Consider the following 18,075-nt stretch of genomic DNA (forward strand, 5'->3'; position numbering starts at 1 on the left):
CAAGGCTTGTTGCCCCAATCCTGGGCCCAGCGACGCCGACAGCATCAACCTTCGTGGGACAACTCGCCCCTCCATCCTGGTCGCCGACAACGCCTCCTGGACCGTGAGACTGCAGAGCCTAGCGACGCCCACTCACCTAGTCGAGGTGACGATCATCCGGTGCCCTCCTGGTGCCCTCTGACTACTGGCTAGTAGTTACGAACTTGGTCCCCTCTGCTTTCAGGTGTCATCCATCTCTGATCCAGGCTTGGATCTCTACGAACTATCTCCACTGGTCGCCGGCCAGCAACTCCTTCCTTCCGGCTCCTGGTTCGTCAGCAAAGACTCCCGACGTCTGTACAAGACTTATGGAGCCGCAGCCCCTGGGCTAGGTAACTCCGGCATTTCGGTGCCCGCATAGCCTCCTTATCTAAGGGTCCAGAGTCACTGTCGCTTCCGACTTACCTTATTGGGTCCGCCCGAGAACACTACCTTTCCGTGCCCTCGGGCATTTGTGTAGATTGTGCACTTGAAGTATTTTCCTAAGAGTTTTGTCGTGTGCTTAGTACCCTGTCCTCATAAAGAGTACAGGGCTGTTGTGATCTAAAATAAATACACTGTTTATTTTCATAACACTTGTGTGGTGTCCTTTCACTTGGTGTTCAAGGGGTATGTGATGGTATAACAGCTGGCTTAACACGCCCTCTAGAGTTTAGCCCGAAGACTGCTCGTATCCACGCTACTAGGATAGCTGGTCTAAGGTTGACTTACAACCAATCACCATAAGGGTCGTTTGGACTGATGCATAGTGATCACTAGAATAGTGAGCACTGCATATCAGGCCAACTTCTCACACCTCGAGACTGAGAAAAATTTCCTTTTCTCTGTCCGTAAGTCTGTTGACGATATGGCTGGTATCTTTGGTTTCCCTGGGCGGAAGTATAGGAGCGCTGTTGGTTATAGCCTCCTCTATTAGAGAAATTCCCTCTTCCTCTTGCTCCACGAAAGGAAGACTTCCTGTATTGTAAAGTGCCCAGCGAACGTGCTGTCTCAGTATCCTTCTGGATGGCTTCCAGAGCATCGTCTACATGCTTTCCAAATAAATACTCTCCATCATATGCCATATCTATAATCCTTGTTTGGACCTCCTGTCGAAAGGATGTTGCCTTCAACCATCCTTGCCTCCTGAGAACAGCTGCACCCGCTAGCTGACGAAAACCTGTGGCAGCAACGTCCACTGCAGCATCAATCATCTCAGATGAGACGCACTCTCCTTCCTGAAGGATCTTCTTTGCTTCAGCCCGATCTGGCTCGGGAAGTTTGTCCACATACGGCGAGATGTCCGACCACATCTGCCTATCGTATCTCCCTAATATGGCTAGAGAGTTAGCGGCTCTAATAGTTGTAGCTGCAATTGTAGAAACTTTTTTCCCGATTGAATCTAGACGTCTCCAGTCTTTATCTGGCGGAACAGAGACCTGAGATGTTGGGTTAGTAGATCTCTTTTGCGCTGCCTGCGCTACCACAGAGTCTGCTTTCGCTTGTCCAATGAGGCACACTGGAGATGAATTTGGCGCCCTATATTTTTTATCCACTCTCGGGAGCACTGCTGGCAAAGAATTTGGTTTGGACATGATCTTCAGTCCTTCCTTCCATATGAAATCTATGATTGGAATGGTCCAACTCTGTTTCTGTGGCGAAAACTTGAAGTCATACAAGAAGCAGTCTTCTTGTTTTGACTCCATAGTTATCAGGAACCTCCTTGTTGCTCTATCCATGATCTTGTGGAATGAGGCAGTGTCCACAGGAGGTGACTCTGATGTTGTAGGCTCTGCCGGAGAGGGTGTGTTTGCATTGTAATCCTCATACTCCGACGATTCTGACCTATTGTCTAATTCTCCTTCTTCCTGCTCCTCATTATCGGAGTACTCTTCATCCTCTGTTTGAGGAGCTGTGACTTGTGATGCAGACAATGCTGGACGTCCTTCCTACAACGTCACAGAAACAACTGGCTGTGCCTGCTTTGAAAGCGGCGTCGCTGTTTTAGGTCTTGGCGTAGATACATGAGAGTCACCTGACTCTGAAGGTGGAAAACGCCTATGGTAGTCGCTGAGCATGTATTGTAGATTGCGAAACAATTCCTCAGGCATTTGCATGCCGAGAGCAGGCCTGTCCTCATGTGATAAGGGCTCCGTTTCTTGCATATCTTCCTCCATATCACCGTCTTGAAGCTTAATTTGGAGGTCAGACGGACTTCTGGCCGATCCAAAGTTCTCATCCTCATAGGATCCTTCCTCATCAGAATCCAAAAGCTTCTCTGGCACTACCAGCGTAGAAGGAATCGCCTCATTAGTAGCCCGTTTCTTTAACAGCGTAGCTGTAGTTGCAGGTGATGGCAACGGTATCCCAGATGGCTGTGCTGACCAGACTTGTAAGGCAGTGCAGCTTGACAGTGGTGGGGTCGATGGGATCACCTCCGTCGCCGACGAACCTGCTTTTTGCTGATGAATTTTTTGCTTTGTCGACTGTACCATCGTCGACGATTGATCTATCTTCGTCGACGGCGACTTTTTAGATGATATCTTCGTCGACGAGGACGTCGTCAAGGTCGTCGACGGTAGCTTTGTCGACATGGATTTCATCATCGACGAGGATTTCATCGTCGACTGCAACGTAGTCGGCGAGAGAATCGTCGACGGCACAATGTTCATCGTCGACGGGGAGCCAACCGTCGACATTAGATTCGTAGACGAGGAGCTCGTCGTCGGTAAATTAGCCATCGTCGACGGGACTATATTCGACGACGAGATAGGCTTGATCTGCACATGGACCAGCGTAGGCGATGAGGCCGAAGACATTACTAGAGCTGGCTTAGGTGAGGAGAAAGTCATCGTGCAGGTGGTAGACGTGGCCACATGAGAGGAAACACAATCCTTTTTTGACGTTGAAATTGTCAAAGGTGGCAACTGAGGAGGCACAGACTGTGAAGATTTCTTGGGAACTGCAGATTTCCCAGACTTCTTAGAGGGCGTACTATCCATCTTAACAGGTGGAAGAGTCTTTTTTGAAACACTAGGCCCAGAAGAATCCAGAGAGGATTGGGCCTTCTTTGCCACCTTCGCCCTTGGAGATGAAACTTCAGTTTCAGCCTTCCTCTTAATGGAAATTAGTGAAGAACCAGAGGCAATGCTTCCTACCTCAGACAAAGGGTCCTCCTTGTCCTTGAATCTGTTAAGCCACAAAAGCAGTCGTCCTTCTCTGTCCTTGATGGTCTTAGGGGTGAAGGTCCGGCAGATCTTGCATTCCCTTGCCTTATGGTCAGGATAAAGGCAATATAACATTTTTTTGTGGGGATCTTCTTTGAATAGCCTAAGCTTCCCACAAGAATCACAGGCCCTGAACAAGGATTTAGAAGTAGACATCTGAAAAACATGAAGAAACTAACTAATCTTGAAGAAAACTGAGCAGAGCTCAGGGAGACTCCCTTCACACGACGTGCGGTAGAAAATCTGAGAGCCTGAGCCTCTGGGGGAGAACATTCTGGTGGGTATTGTCGCCTGATTGGCTGCAGTTTGGACTAACACATAATGACTAGGATAGTCACGAGTGTGAAGGTTTTTTCTACTGTAGCTGGTGCTACTTTACTTCCTGGTTTGGTACTTCTGATATTTGCTATATATATTATGGCATATTATTGCTTTTTTATGTACCGCGGGACTCCCACTCCGACGACGGGGAATGATTCAGGCATGTGAATCTATGAAAGACACCCCTAATACTGGAGAAGCGTAGATCCTAGGGACCCTCTTTAGGACCTATACCCTAGGTACCAGGGGTACCATTTACTAGGGACTTACACAGATGCTAAAGGTCTGGCCAAATGGGGGATCAATTGACTAGTTACCTCATTTTGGGGAAAGAACATTGGCACTGGGGACCTAGTTAGCAGGAACCCAGTGCACTCTAGTCAAATTTGAATCAAATACCAGGCAAAAGTGTGGGGGACTACTGCAACAGAAAGCTAGTTTCCTACACATGCCACACAAAGATGGTGCACAATCATAGATGTATACTTCGTATTGTTCACTCAGGCACAATGATAAGTATATACATCTTATAGCTCTCCCTGACCCAATACTGTAAAAAAACATTATTAAACAAGAAAGAGGGTCTAATGATTTCAAACTGATTTCAATAAAGAAATTTCAATTGAGAGCTTCGTTATAGCTCATGACTTAGCGGATCTATTAACATACTATCTTGGAAAAGATTTGGATGTTCAGGTGCCTTCTCAACTCACGGGTTCACACTCTGCGACTCTGGGCAATAGCTTGCTTAATCTCCACAACGGCCCCTCGCGGCGGGATGCCTGGCTTTCACCTTGTGGATACCCTGCCGGGGTTATCTCACAGGGGAATACCAGGACGGGTTCCCTAAGCAAGCGCCGGGAAACCCTTTGTGGGTAGCTGTGCGCTATATAAGCTCAAATACATACATACATACGCGTGAGTAAGACCCACAGGTTCAGAGAGGTTCTTTAAGGATGTTAGTAGCTTTGCATATTCAATGGAACATAAGATACTTCTAAACAGTCTTGCATTGATATCAGGCTTGCTGCAGGGCATTTATGAGAAGTGGAATTACTATTTTCATGTCCCTGCCGAAAAATGTATGCCAAGTCTTATGAAGCTCTGGATGATCAACTATAAACTTGAACCGGTTCTTAGATTGTAAGTTGCTGCATTTCAAATCCTGAAATCTTTAGCCACTTTTTAAGACGCTTTAGAACAAGCATTTGCAATGCAATAGGTCTCGCATTAGGAAAGTTTGAGCTATTGGTCTTGTAAATGACAATTCTTTTATTTATGTGTTGGTGGGGTGGCGCCGAGTGATGCTGGGGTGGCGCTGAGTGATGCTGGGGTGGCGCTGAGTGATGCTGGGGTGGCGCTGAGTGATAATGTGGTGGCGCTGAGTGATAATGTGGTGGTGCTGAGTGATAATGTGGTGGTGCTGAGTGATGCTGGGGTAGCGCTGAGTGATGATGTGGTGATGCTGGGGTAGCGCTGAGTGATGATGTGGTGATGCAGAGGGCAGAAAGGCACAACAAGTGGGTAAAAGGCGAATCCCCTTGATTAAGCTGAATGCTGTATTGTACCACAAAAAGAAACAGAAAAAGACTTATACAAAAAGGCACTCTCCATGAGTTGGTCACAGGGATGTCAGGCCTGGGTATCAGTAAGTGACCCACTACTTGCTCTCACCCCCACCCCCTCAGTTTCAAGGACAGTATAACAATTTAGAGGTGGTCAAATTAAGAGGATGTTGGTAGCTACAGGGTGCAGTGAGGGCGGTAGAGTGAGAACGGTAGAGTGGTAGAGTTAGGGCAGTAGAGTGGTAGAGGAAGGGCGGTAGAGTTGTAGAGTTAGGGAGGTAGAGTGGTATAGTGAGGGCGGTAGAGTGGTATAGTGAGGGTGATAGAGTGGTATAGTGAGGGCGGTAGATAGAGTGAGGGCAATAGATAGAGTGAGGGTGATAGATAGATAGTGTAATTATGTGGTGTGTAATTATGAGGCACTGAGTGGTTTTATGAGTGTATGTTGCGTTGGACGCAGTGTAAATATGTAGCATATACATATGTGGCACAGAGTGGTATTTGTAGTGTATGTTGCATTGAGTGTAGGGTAATTATGTGGCGTGTAATTATGTGACACTGACTGGTATTTGGAGTGTATGTTGCATTGAGTGCAGTGTAATTATGTGGTGTGTAACTAAGTGGTGTGTAACTATGTGGTAGTGAGTGCTATTTGGAGGGTATTTTGCGTTGAGCGCAATGTAATTATGTAGCATTTGACTATGTGGCACTGAGTGGTGTTATGAGGAGTGTATGTTGTATTCAGTAGAGTAATTGTGGGGAGTCTAATTATGTGGCACTGAGTGTTATTGTTTGGAGTGTATGTTGCATTGTAATTATGTAGCATATAATTATGTGGTATTGTGTGGAGTGTGTGTTGCATTCAGTAGAGTGTAATTATGTAGAGTGTAATTATGTGGTGTGTAATTATGTGGCACCGAGTGGTATTCGGAATGTATGTTGCGTTGAGCGCAGTGTAATTATGTAGCATATAATTATGTGGCACTGAGTGGTATTGTGTGGAGTGTATGTTTTATTCAGTAGAATGTAATTTTCTGGCCTCCCCCAGACTCAGGTCTAGTCTGAGGCAACGACGGAGAGAGCGTGGCCTCCCCTATCCTGAGCTTGGTCCAGGTGAGGTGAGGTCTGATCCCCTGTCATTATGGGTGAACATTACACCAATTGACATGGAGGAATAGTTACATATATCCTTTATGGTTTGATGTTTTCACATATTTATATTGTTTTATTCATTTATATGTAGTACGCACATGCAGTGGCAAAAATTATTTAGAACAGAGGCCCTGATGAAAGCCCTGGGAGTTTGTTCCCTGTTTTGGCAGAACCATGTCGGCCCTTATGCAGCTATTTGGTGAGGGGTGACGGTATGGCGCGCGGGGCCTGACGGACCTGCTGGGCATGTAGACATGAGCCCAGAGGCCTTTGTTACGGGCTTGGGTAGGGCGGGTGTCTAGGTACTCAAGTCCCTATGAGCCAGGGTGATGTCATCTTTGGCGTCTGAGAGGTCTGCTTCGGAGTCCAGGACTTGTTCTTCCTGTTCTGGTTCCGGGAGGCAATCAGAATCTGGATGGAAGGTGTCCGGAATGGATCCTGTGCCTCGGGACATCTTGTGGCGTCGAGCTAGACGATCCCGGATGGTTTTGTTGGACTTGAAGGATTGACAAGCCTCACAGGCGTCCTCTCAATGTTCTGGAGAGAGGCACAGATTACAAACAGGATGGAGATCTGAGTGTAGGAATTTAGCACCTCACTGGGTACATTTTTTTAAAAGGAGTCGGTTCCATCGATGTCCGTCTTTACCGGCGGGGGAAGACCCAACTGCCCGCGCAAACTTTACAGGCGTTGAAGTTCTTCCAAAGTTGTCGTTGAGGGTGCACGTCGAAAGGAACGCGATCGAGACAATGCCGTCGGATAGCTGTGATTGCGTGTCGAAAGGGGCTTCGATAAAGACACCGACCAGGAGCGCAGCAAGTCACATCCGAACCCGATGGCGGAAAAAAACAATCTTAACGATGGAGCCGAAGCCCATGCGCACTGTCGACAGGAGGAGTCACCAACCTCGTGACTACAAGACTTCTTCGAAGACAAAAACAGCATGCAAACATCTGAGCCCAACACCAGATGGCTATCTATGCAAACGTGTACAATCTGCAGCTCATATGGCTCGAACATATGAGTTACAGAACAAAAAGCCCCACCAACCCAATGGGTGGAGTTGCTTTCTAGATTAGCTATCAACATGTTCTCAATAAGTCTTTTGCAACCAGAGTGCTGTGCTATCTGGGAAGCTTTGAACTAAAAAGGTTATCACAAGCCTGAGGGAGTTTGTCGAAGAAGGAGGTTGTATATGGAAGATGCAGTGACAGGGCAAGCATTTCACTGAAGTCTTACTCCAAAGTATTTATTTATTACATTTGTATAGCACATAAATCACCCGAAGGTCTCAGAGCGCTTGCAGAGAAAACTCCTAGCAGAAACCCAGGCAGGGCAGAGGCAGATCTAAAAGAGCCATGTTTTTAGCTGTCTGCGGAATCTCAGGTTATGTTATGTTATTTTGTGTCTTTTATAGCGCTCGGCTACTCAAAAGAGTGTCCCGGCGCTTTATTGACAACCTGAAAAAGACAAACACAACACACAGATTAAAAGAAACAGGGTCAGCAGAATACGGAAATCTAGGAAGCAAAAAGCCAAGTTTTCAGGCCCTTCCTGAAAGCCAACAGATTTGAGGTGCTACGTAATGTCAGGGGCAGGGAGTTCCAAAGCGGTGGGGCCCGGAGCATAAAGGAACGACCTCCCATACGAGCCTTCCTCACACGAGGAACAGTGGCAAGGAGCATCGACTCTGACCTCAAAGATCGGGAAGGACGATAGGAGATGAGCCTCTTCTGAAGGTATTTAGCCCCTGTGGCATAAAAGGCCTTGTGGGCAAGAGTTAAGGCTTTGAAAACTATCCGCTGTCGGATAGGCAGCCAATGGAGCGACTGCAACAAGCCAGAAACTGACTCGCCTATGCAGGCCAAAAATGGCACGCGCTGCCGCGTTCTGGACCGCCTGCATCCGTTGCAGGAGATATTCCGACAGGCCAAGATATAGGACGTTGGAGTAGTCCAGTCTTGAACCGATCAAGGCCTGTACCGTAGTCCTCCTGTGGTCCTCAGAAAGCAAAGGGAAAAACTTCCAAAGCATGCGGAGAAGACCAAAGCAGGTGCCAGTGAGGGCAAGGATCTGAGATCTTAAAGTCAGGCCATTGTCAATTTTGATCCCCAAATTCTTAGCTGACTGAGACGACCGCCCCAGAGGAGACATGTCAGCAGGCCACCATACCTGCCAGTCCGGATCGGATTGACAACCGAAGAAGAGCACCTCCGATTTATCTGAGTTGCACTTGAGGCTGTTCAGTTGGAGCCATTTAAAAACGGCCCCAAGGCACTCACGGATACTCTCTCCATCAAAATCCTCTCCTTTCCGACAGGTAAAGAGCAGCTGTGTGTCATCTGCGTAGGATACGATCTGGGCCCCGAAGGACTCGGCCAGAGCCGCCAGAGGGGTCAAAGATGTTAAAAAGAGTCGGGCTCAATACAGAGCCCTGCGGGACTCCGACTCCCAATGGCGGCATCTCAGCAGAGCTAGAGGAGGCCCAGACCGTTTGTCGGCGGCCGGCCAGAAAAGATGTAAACCAGCTGAGCACCGCCCCCCTCAGACCGTTCTCATGAAGTCTGACGAGCAAATCCTCATGGGGGACGGTGTCGAAGGCGCCAACAAGTCGAGCATGATCAGCATGGCTCTGCCACCCAAGTCCAGCGTCTCCTTGATGGCCTCAGACACCTCCAGCAACGCCGTCTCAGTGCTGAGATTAGGACGAAAGCCCGATTGAGTGGAATGAAGCAGATCGTGTGATTCCAAAAAATTAGAAAGCACATTATGCACGTGCATCTCCAGGGTCTTAGCCAATGCAGGGAGGAGAGAGATAGGTCTGTAATTGGCCAAGACCTCGGGGTCCAGACAAGGCTTCTTGATAAGGGGAATGACCATAGCCTGTTTCCAAGCCGGAGGGACCACACCCTGGCTCAAAGAAAGATTCAGGAGGGGGTTGACCAGCGAATTTACCACTGCCGCCATCTTCGCCAGAAATTTGGCCGGGCATGGGTCGAGCGGCGATCCAGATTTAAGATTGGCCAAAATTGTCAGTGACGAAGCAGTTTAAATAGGCGGAAAGTCTGACAGGACTGGCCCTGGGGGAACCAATGGAACTGGACCAGCCTCAGAACAAGGGGAGGCAACAGCCGGCCTCGGTGGAAAGGAGTCCTGAATCATCTTAATCTTTGTGGTGAAGAAGCATACAAGATCCGATGCCCACGTCTCGGTGGGGGCAGTCTGGGTCACATTCGACCGTGGGGCAATAAATTCCCTAACGATCGTGAAGATCTCTTTGCAGGAATTAGAGGCATCCTCAATCCTCCTAGCAAAGTAGCTCTTCTTCTCAAGGAGAATGTCTCGGTGATAGGCTTTGACCACGGTTCTATATTCGAGTCTGGCAGCTAGATCGTACCGAGCTCGCCAGGCCCTTTCCGCCACCTTGCACTGCCTGCGGGAGGCAAGCAGCGCTCCAGTGAACCAAGGAGCAGAAACCCGTTTAGGCAATGAACGGGGGGCCCTCAAGGGGGCCAGATCATTCAACCTGTCCACAAACCAGGCCTGCAAGGACTCCAAGTCCCTATCCAAAACCCCCGTAAGAGGGCAAGGATGTTCGCACAGCGCCCGTGACAGCATTTCTGGAGTCACCCGATGATATGCCCTTGACGCTGATCATAGCTGTCTAGGGGCACTGCTCAGGGGTTTCTTATTGCCCAGTATGTAAAAGTTGACCAGCCGATGGTCTGTCCACAGGACCAGCAGGAGTGCCGTCACCTCTATGGGGGACGTAGAAAAGACCTGATCCAAAGTATGGCCTTTGTCATGCGTTGGTTCAAAGAGATAGAGGGCTAAGCCCAAGGGAGCCGTGATGTCGGATAGTTTAATCACGTCTGGGTCCAAAGCATCGTCCATGTGAAAATTGAGGTCACCAGCCAAAATGCAATGGTCCGCTCTCATGGCCAACGTTGACATAACAGACTGGAGCTCTTCGAAAAAAGTACCTGCTGGACCAGGGGGTCTGTACACTAACAGCCCTTTCACGGACTGATGCGGCGCCAATGATAATGAAAAGGCAAGGGATTCAGACCCTTTGATAGCCTCAGTGGGAATAATAGAACATACAACAGATTTCTTCACCACGAGTGCTACACCACCGCCCCTTCCTTCCAGTCTATCCTGCCTGTAGATGCTATATTCTGGAGGGATCGCAGAAGCGATATCCGGGTTGGAAGAAGCTCAAAGCCAGGTCTCTGTAAGCATCAGGCACACCGTTTTTTTCGTAGTCAAGAGGTCAAAGAGCTCCTGAGCGTGACTGCGCACTGACCTGGTGTTTAACAGCATACAAAGATGCTTCACAGAGGCCACCTCCCGATAAGGGAGTGTCCGTGGAACATTGCCTGGCGACCAGCCACAACCCGGGCATCTCTTCTTGCCTCTATAGCGACCTGGAAACACCTTAAAGCAAACGCACGATACCTTTTGTAAGGACCGCAGTTGCGAAGATGTATAGCAGACCATAATAGCTCCAGGTGAAATCTGTCCCCCAGATCCAGGCCTCCCGCCGCTCCGACCGCCTCGGGGACGCAGACGGGCTGGACTCTGGCGTGACTCCGGCGTGACTCCGGCGAGAACGCTGCGCGTAGAATGGCTGCTTTATATACAGGTCAATAGCCGGGCAGTTTGAGTATATGTAGTAGTGCGCAGCCTAGTATAATAAATTGCTAGGTTGGACAACCATTTGTATTGAATAACTTTTTTTGTTTTATAAAATATTTTTAAGAGTTTTTTGGCATCAAAAAATACAACACAACATTTATAAAGATACACAAATACACATTCAGTGAACTGAAAAGAACATATCAAACACAGTACTCAAACAAGGAAATTGTCACAAATAATTAACATGGACAACTGTGGTAGGCCTCAGGTCAATCAATCGTTGAGGCTCCAGTCCTGGATATAGACTTAACAAGTGGACTGACAGGTTACAATAAGCCTACTTGTTATCACCTACACAAGATGCACAATAGATTTAACATCAAGTGCTATGGCTAGGAATGACATGGGAACAGATCAAAAGTTTACAAGTGTATTGAGTTGATTCCTAGCGGGCCCTAATAATTTGGTATCTTGGAGGTAAGAACGTCGACGCGTTTCGAACCCAACAACATTAGACGGGTTCTCCTCAGGACATGGACTGGGGGGTCGTTGTCACTGTGAAATAATTAACAAGACGGTGTCAGTGAAGGGGCTAACTTATATAGACTCATCGCTTGGACTCAACCACTCTAAAAATAAAAGTACCTTAATGGTGAGAGGTTCGGATCACTCCCTGTGGACAAATAGCGTAAAAGATCTCGGTTAAAAGCGGTACTCCACTGTCTCTATTGTGCTGCACTTATACACTTTGTAAGACCGAAACATACCTTAACGGTGTGCAAAGATTGCCGCTAAAAAGGAGTGGTGCCGGCCCGTGTCAGTTGTTCATTATGCAGATCCATATAATCTGGAGAAAGCAAAGGGACCTCTTAGTATGGCTCGTGATGCCACTGAAATGCTAGGACAGTCGGGAAACTTGTAAATGTCCTACCTTCGTTTTGAGGCAGATTTGTCCTAACTGCACGCGTGTGGAGGCGGCAGCCGCCGCACAGGCTTGAGAGCTGTTGGTATAAAGTGCGAGCGTTTAGGGAGACGTGATTTTAAACTCATCTGATATAGAATATGCCCCTGCGGGGTGACTTACTTCTCTACAGAGTTTAAGAGACGCTGCGGTCCGGCACCCTACGAGTTCTGGAAGACAGCTTGTTGGCCCGGGGGCGTGTCTACCTGTATTTGAACAGACTGCGGTCCTGGTGTATCATGGGAAACGTAGTTTTTAACTACCACATCTTTGAGAATTAAGGTGCAGATGTGATGTGCAGCATGAGACACGTGTTGGAGTGTGGAGGCATCTGTGGATTTAAGAGAGCAAGGGCTGGTAGATAATCTTTTCGCTATGTTTATCTCAAAGTTGGTACACTACGATCACATGAGCTGCAGCAAGCAAAAGCAGACTAGCGTTGCAGACTTACAGAACATTATAGATTGCTGAATTCATTCAGATCATTCAGTCCCGACATGGCAGTGTTGAATTTTAAAATGAGGTAGGCCTCTTTTTGTGCCAATCGTACATCCGGGTCCCCGCCGGCACCCGCAATGTTTTTGATACTTGCCAAAATAGTCCACTTAAGATCATTGACCGAGTATCAAAAACATTGCGGGTGCCGGCGGGGCAACGCTAGTCTGCTTTTGCTTGCTGCAGCTCATGTGATCGTAGTGTACCAACTTTGAGATAAACATAGCGAAAAGATTATCTACCAGCCCTTGCTCTATTAAATCCACAGATGCCTCCACACTCCAACACGTGTCTCATGCTGCACATCACATCTGCACCTTAATTCTCAAAGATGTGGTAGTTAAAAACTACGTTTCCCATGATACACCAGGACCGCAGTCTGTTCAAATACAGGTAGACACGCCCCCCGGGCCAACAAGCTGTCTTCCAGAACTCGTAGGGTGCCGGACCGCAGCGTCTCTTAAACTCTGTAGAGAAGTAAGTCACCCCGCAGGGACATATTCTATATCAGATGAGTTTAAAATCACGTCTCCCTAAACGCTCGCACTTTATACCAACAGCTCTCAAGCCCGTGCGGTGGCTGCCGCCTCCACACGCGTGCAGTTAGGACAAATCTGCCTCAAAACGAAGGTAGGACATTTACAAGTTTCCCGACCGTCCTAGCATTTCAGTGGCATCACGAGCCATACTAAGAGGTCCCTTTGCTTTCTCCAGATTATATAGATCTGCATAATGAACAACTGACACGGGCCGGCACCACTCCTTTTTAGCGGCAATCTTTGCACACCGTTAAGGTATGTTTCGGTCTTACAAAGTGTATAAGTGCAGCACAATAGAGACAGTGGAGTACCGCTTCTAACCGAGATCTTTTACGCTATTTGTCCACAGGGAGTGATCCAAACCTCTCACCATTAAGGTACTTTTATTTTTAGAGTGGTTGAGTCCAAGCGATGAGTCTATATAAGTTAGCCCCTTCACTGACACCGTCTTTTTAATTATTTCACAGTGACAACGACCCCCAGTCCATGTCCTGAAGAGAACCCGTCTAATGTTGTTGGGTTCGAAATGCGTCGACGTTCTTACCTCCAAGATACCAAATTATTAGGGCCCGCTAGGAATCAACTCAATACACTTGTAAACTTTTGATCTGTTCCCATGTCATTCCTAGCCATGGCACTTGATGTTAAATCTATTGTGTATCTTGTGTAGGTGATAACAAGTAGGCTTATTGTAACCTGTCAGTCCACTTGTTCAGTCTATATCCAGGACTGGAGCCTCAACGATTGATTGACCTGAGGCCTACCACAGTTGTCCATGTTAATTATTTGTGACAATTTCCTTGTTTGAGTACTGTGTTTGATATGTTCTTTTCAGTTCACTGAATGTGTATTTGTGTATCTTTATAAATGTTGTGTTGTATTTTTTGATGCCAAAAAACTCTTACAAATATTTTATAAAACAAAAAAAGTTATTCAATACAAATGGCTGTCCAACCTAGCAATTTATTATACTAGGCTGCGCACTACTACATATACTCAAACTGCCCGGCTATTGTTTTGTTTATTGCATAATAGTGGTCCAGGCCGGTCAGTGACAGGACCCAAGCCTTTCCCAGTTTTCCCCTTATATACAGGTCAGCGTGTCCTTATGACAGCTGACCTGCTACCCCCAAATGGCCCGGCGAGGAAAAGACTCACCTAAGATGGCGGCCAAAGCTAAAATGACACGGGACCCGCTAAGCGCGGTGAAAGGAATATGCTACTTACCAGTTTGTATCTGTTCTTGGCATAGAGGGCTGCAGAGTGGTACATTATGAATAGATCGCCATCTGGTGTTGGGCTCGGATGATTGCACTTGTTTTTCTCTTGGAGAGTCTTTGTAGCTTGGCGACTCCTTCTTTGGTTGCTAGTGCGCATGGGCATCGGCTCCATCCTTAGATTGTTTTGCCATAGTAGGGTTAGATGGAGTAGTATGATAGAATACAGATAGAAATGCCCATGTAAGTGTATCTAAATAAGATATTGTTGGAACAGACACAGGTTTCCGGGGAGGCTGGGAGGGCATGTACCTCTCTGCAGCCCTCTATGCCAAGAACAGATGCATACTGGTAAGTAGCATATTCCGTTCGAGGCATATGGGCTGCAGATGGTACATTATGAATAGACTATACAGCAGTTCTCTCCCTAGCGGTGGTCGCCTGTGTCTGTTGCAACAGTCTGAAATAAAGTCTTTAATACAGCTTGTCCCACTCTAGCTTGTTGTGTTGTGTGCACATCTACACAATAGTGCTTTGTGAAGGTATGCGGTGTAACCCAGGTAGCTGCTTTGCATATGTCATCTAGTGGAATGTTTCCCAAGAATGCCATAGATGCTCCTAGTTTACGTGTAGAGGGAGCTCTAGGAGGAACAGTTAATGTCCTCTTTACTTTTAAGTAGCATATTTGTATACATTTTACAATCCATCTGGCAATGCCTGCTTTAGAGATGGGATTGCCCTTATGTGTAGGAGAAAACGCTACAAATAGCGGTTTGGTCTTTCTGAAAGTTTGTGTTCTTTCTATATAATACAATATTGCCCTTCTGACATCCAATGTATGTAGGGCCCTTTCCGCTACTGGCTGTGGTTTTGGAAAGAAGACCGGTAGTTCCACTGACTGGTTGATGTGGAATGCTGAAATTACTTTAGGCAATAATTTTGGGTTTGTTCTAAGAACCACTTTGTTTTGGTGTAGCTGCATGAATGGTTCTTGAATTGTGAACGCTTGCAACTCACTTACTCTTCTGAGTGAAGTGATAGCTATAAGAAAGGCCACCTTCCATGTGAGGAATTGTATTTCACACCTATGCATAGGTTCAAAGGGTGGTCCCATTAGTCTGGTAAGTACTATGTTGAGATTCCAGACTGGGGAAGGTGGTAGTCTTGGTGGAATGACTCTTTTGAGTCCTTCCATGAAGGCTGTCTTGCCCACGTGGGTGCTACTAGTATCATTGTCATTGAGTGCTGTTGCAGTTTCTGAACCGCTAATGGAATTAGTGGGAGAGGGGGAAAAGCGTAAGCAAATTTGTTGGACCAATTTATCCATAGTGCATTGCCCTGGGACCGGTGGTGTGGGTACCTGGATGCGAAGTTTTGGCATTTTGCATTCTGATGATTGGCAAACAGATCTATCTCTGGTTGCCCCCATCTTTGGAAGAATGGCTGCAGTATCTGGTCGTGCAGCTCCCAGTCGTGTACTTGTTCTGACTCTCTGCTTAGGATGTCTGCTATCTGATTTTGAACTCCTGGTAGGTGTTCTGCTAACAGATAGATCTTTTGAGGAATGGCCCATCTCCAAATGTCCTGTGCTAGTTTGGATAGTTGGAGAGTGTGTGTCCCCCCCTGTTTTTGAATGTAATACATTGCAGTCATGTTGTCTGTTCTGATCAGGACTGCCTTGTTGGTTATTTGCATTTGGAAAGCTTTCAATGCTAGAAATACTGCTAGTAGTTCCAAGTAGTTGATGTGCAGTTTCTTTTGCTGCACACTCCATTTCCCCTGCACTGTGTATTTGTATTTGTGTGATTCCAAAAAATTAGAAAGCACATTATGCACGTGCATCTCCAGGGTCTTAGCCAATGCAGGGAGGAGAGAGATAGGTCTGTAATTGGCCAAGACCTCGGGGTCCAGACAAGGCTTCTTGATAAGGGGAATGACCATAGCCTGTTTCCAAGCCGGAGGGACCACACCCTGGCTCAAAGAAAGATTCAGGAGGGGGTTGACCAGCGAATTCTAACCGAGATCTTTTACGCTATTTGTCCACAGGGAGTGATCCAAACCTCTCACCATTAAGGTACTTTTATTTTTAGAGTGGTTGAGTCCAAGCGATGAGTCTATATAAGTTAGCCCCTTCACTGACACCGTCTTTTTAATTATTTCACAGTGACAACGACCCCCAGTCCATGTCCTGAAGAGAACCCGTCTAATGTTGTTGGGTTCGAAATGCGTCGACGTTCTTACCTCCAAGATACCAAATTATTAGGGCCCGCTAGGAATCAACTCAATACACTTGTAAACTTTTGATCAGTTCCCATGTCATTCCTAGCCATGGCACTTGATGTTAAATCTATTGTGTATCTTGTGTAGGTGATAACAAGTAGGCTTATTGTAACCTGTCAGTCCACTTGTTCAGTCTATATCCAGGACTGGAGCCTCAACGATTGATTGACCTGAGGCCTACCACAGTTGTCCATGTTAATTATTTGTGACAATTTCCTTGTTTGAGTACTGTGTTTGATATGTTCTTTTCAGTTCACTGAATGTGTATTTGTGTATCTTTATAAATGTTGTGTTGTATTTTTTGATGCCAAAAAACTCTTACAAATATTTTATAAAACAAAAAAAGTTATTCAATACAAATGGCTGTCCAACCTAGCAATTTATTATACTAGGCTGCGCACTACTACATATACTCAAACTGCCCGGCTATTGTTTTGTTTATTGCATAATAGTGGTCCAGGCCGGTCAGTGACAGGACCCAAGCCTTTCCCAGTTTTCCCCTTATATACAGGTCAGCGTGTCCTTATGACAGCTGACCTGCTACCCCCAAATGGCCCGGCGAGGAAAAGACTCACCTAAGATGGCGGCCAAAGCTAAAATGACACGGGACCCGCTAAGCGCGGTGAAAGGAATATGCTACTTACCAGTTTGTATCTGTTCTTGGCATAGAGGGCTGCAGAGTGGTACATTATGAATAGATCGCCATCTGGTGTTGGGCTCGGATGATTGCACTTGTTTTTCTCTTGGAGAGTCTTTGTAGCTTGGCGACTCCTTCTTTGGTTGCTAGTGCGCATGGGCATCGGCTCCATCCTTAGATTGTTTTGCCATAGTAGGGTTAGATGGAGTAGTATGATAGAATACAGATAGAAATGCCCATGTAAGTGTATCTAAATAAGATATTGTTGGAACAGACACAGGTTTCCGGGGAGGCTGGGAGGGCATGTACCTCTCTGCAGCCCTCTATGCCAAGAACAGATGCATACTGGTAAGTAGCATATTCCGTTCGAGGCATATGGGCTGCAGATGGTACATTATGAATAGACTATACAGCAGTTCTCTCCCTAGCGGTGGTCGCCTGTGTCTGTTGCAACAGTCTGAAATAAAGTCTTTAATACAGCTTGTCCCACTCTAGCTTGTTGTGTTGTGTGCACATCTACACAATAGTGCTTTGTGAAGGTATGCGGTGTAACCCAGGTAGCTGCTTTGCATATGTCATCTAGTGGAATGTTTCCCAAGAATGCCATAGATGCTCCTAGTTTACGTGTAGAGGGAGCTCTAGGAGGAACAGTTAATGTCCTCTTTACTTTTAAGTAGCATATTTGTATACATTTTACAATCCATCTGGCAATGCCTGCTTTAGAGATGGGATTGCCCTTATGTGTAGGAGAAAACGCTACAAATAGCGGTTTGGTCTTTCTGAAAGTTTGTGTTCTTTCTATATAATACAATATTGCCCTTCTGACATCCAATGTATGTAGGGCCCTTTCCGCTACTGGCTGTGGTTTTGGAAAGAAGACCGGTAGTTCCACTGACTGGTTGATGTGGAATGCTGAAATTACTTTAGGCAATAATTTTGGGTTTGTTCTAAGAACCACTTTGTTTTGGTGTAGCTGCATGAATGGTTCTTGAATTGTGAACGCTTGCAACTCACTTACTCTT

The 18,075-nt window shown here is 46.7% G+C and overlaps 1 protein-coding gene and 1 pseudogene across 4 annotated transcripts in view; both read right to left on the reverse strand.

The window, feature by feature from the left end:
• The window catches only part of SETD1B (SET domain containing 1B, histone lysine methyltransferase), a 402,280-nt gene that overhangs the window by 139,022 nt on the left and 245,183 nt on the right, over nt 1–18,075 (reverse strand). The window lies entirely within an intron of this gene.
• On the reverse strand, nt 795–2,513 carry LOC147679429 (uncharacterized; annotated as a pseudogene).

The sequence above is a fragment of the Lissotriton vulgaris genome, chromosome 11 (genome assembly GCF_964263255.1).
Source record: "Lissotriton vulgaris chromosome 11, aLisVul1.2, whole genome shotgun sequence".
NCBI lineage: Eukaryota > Metazoa > Chordata > Amphibia > Caudata > Salamandridae > Lissotriton > Lissotriton vulgaris.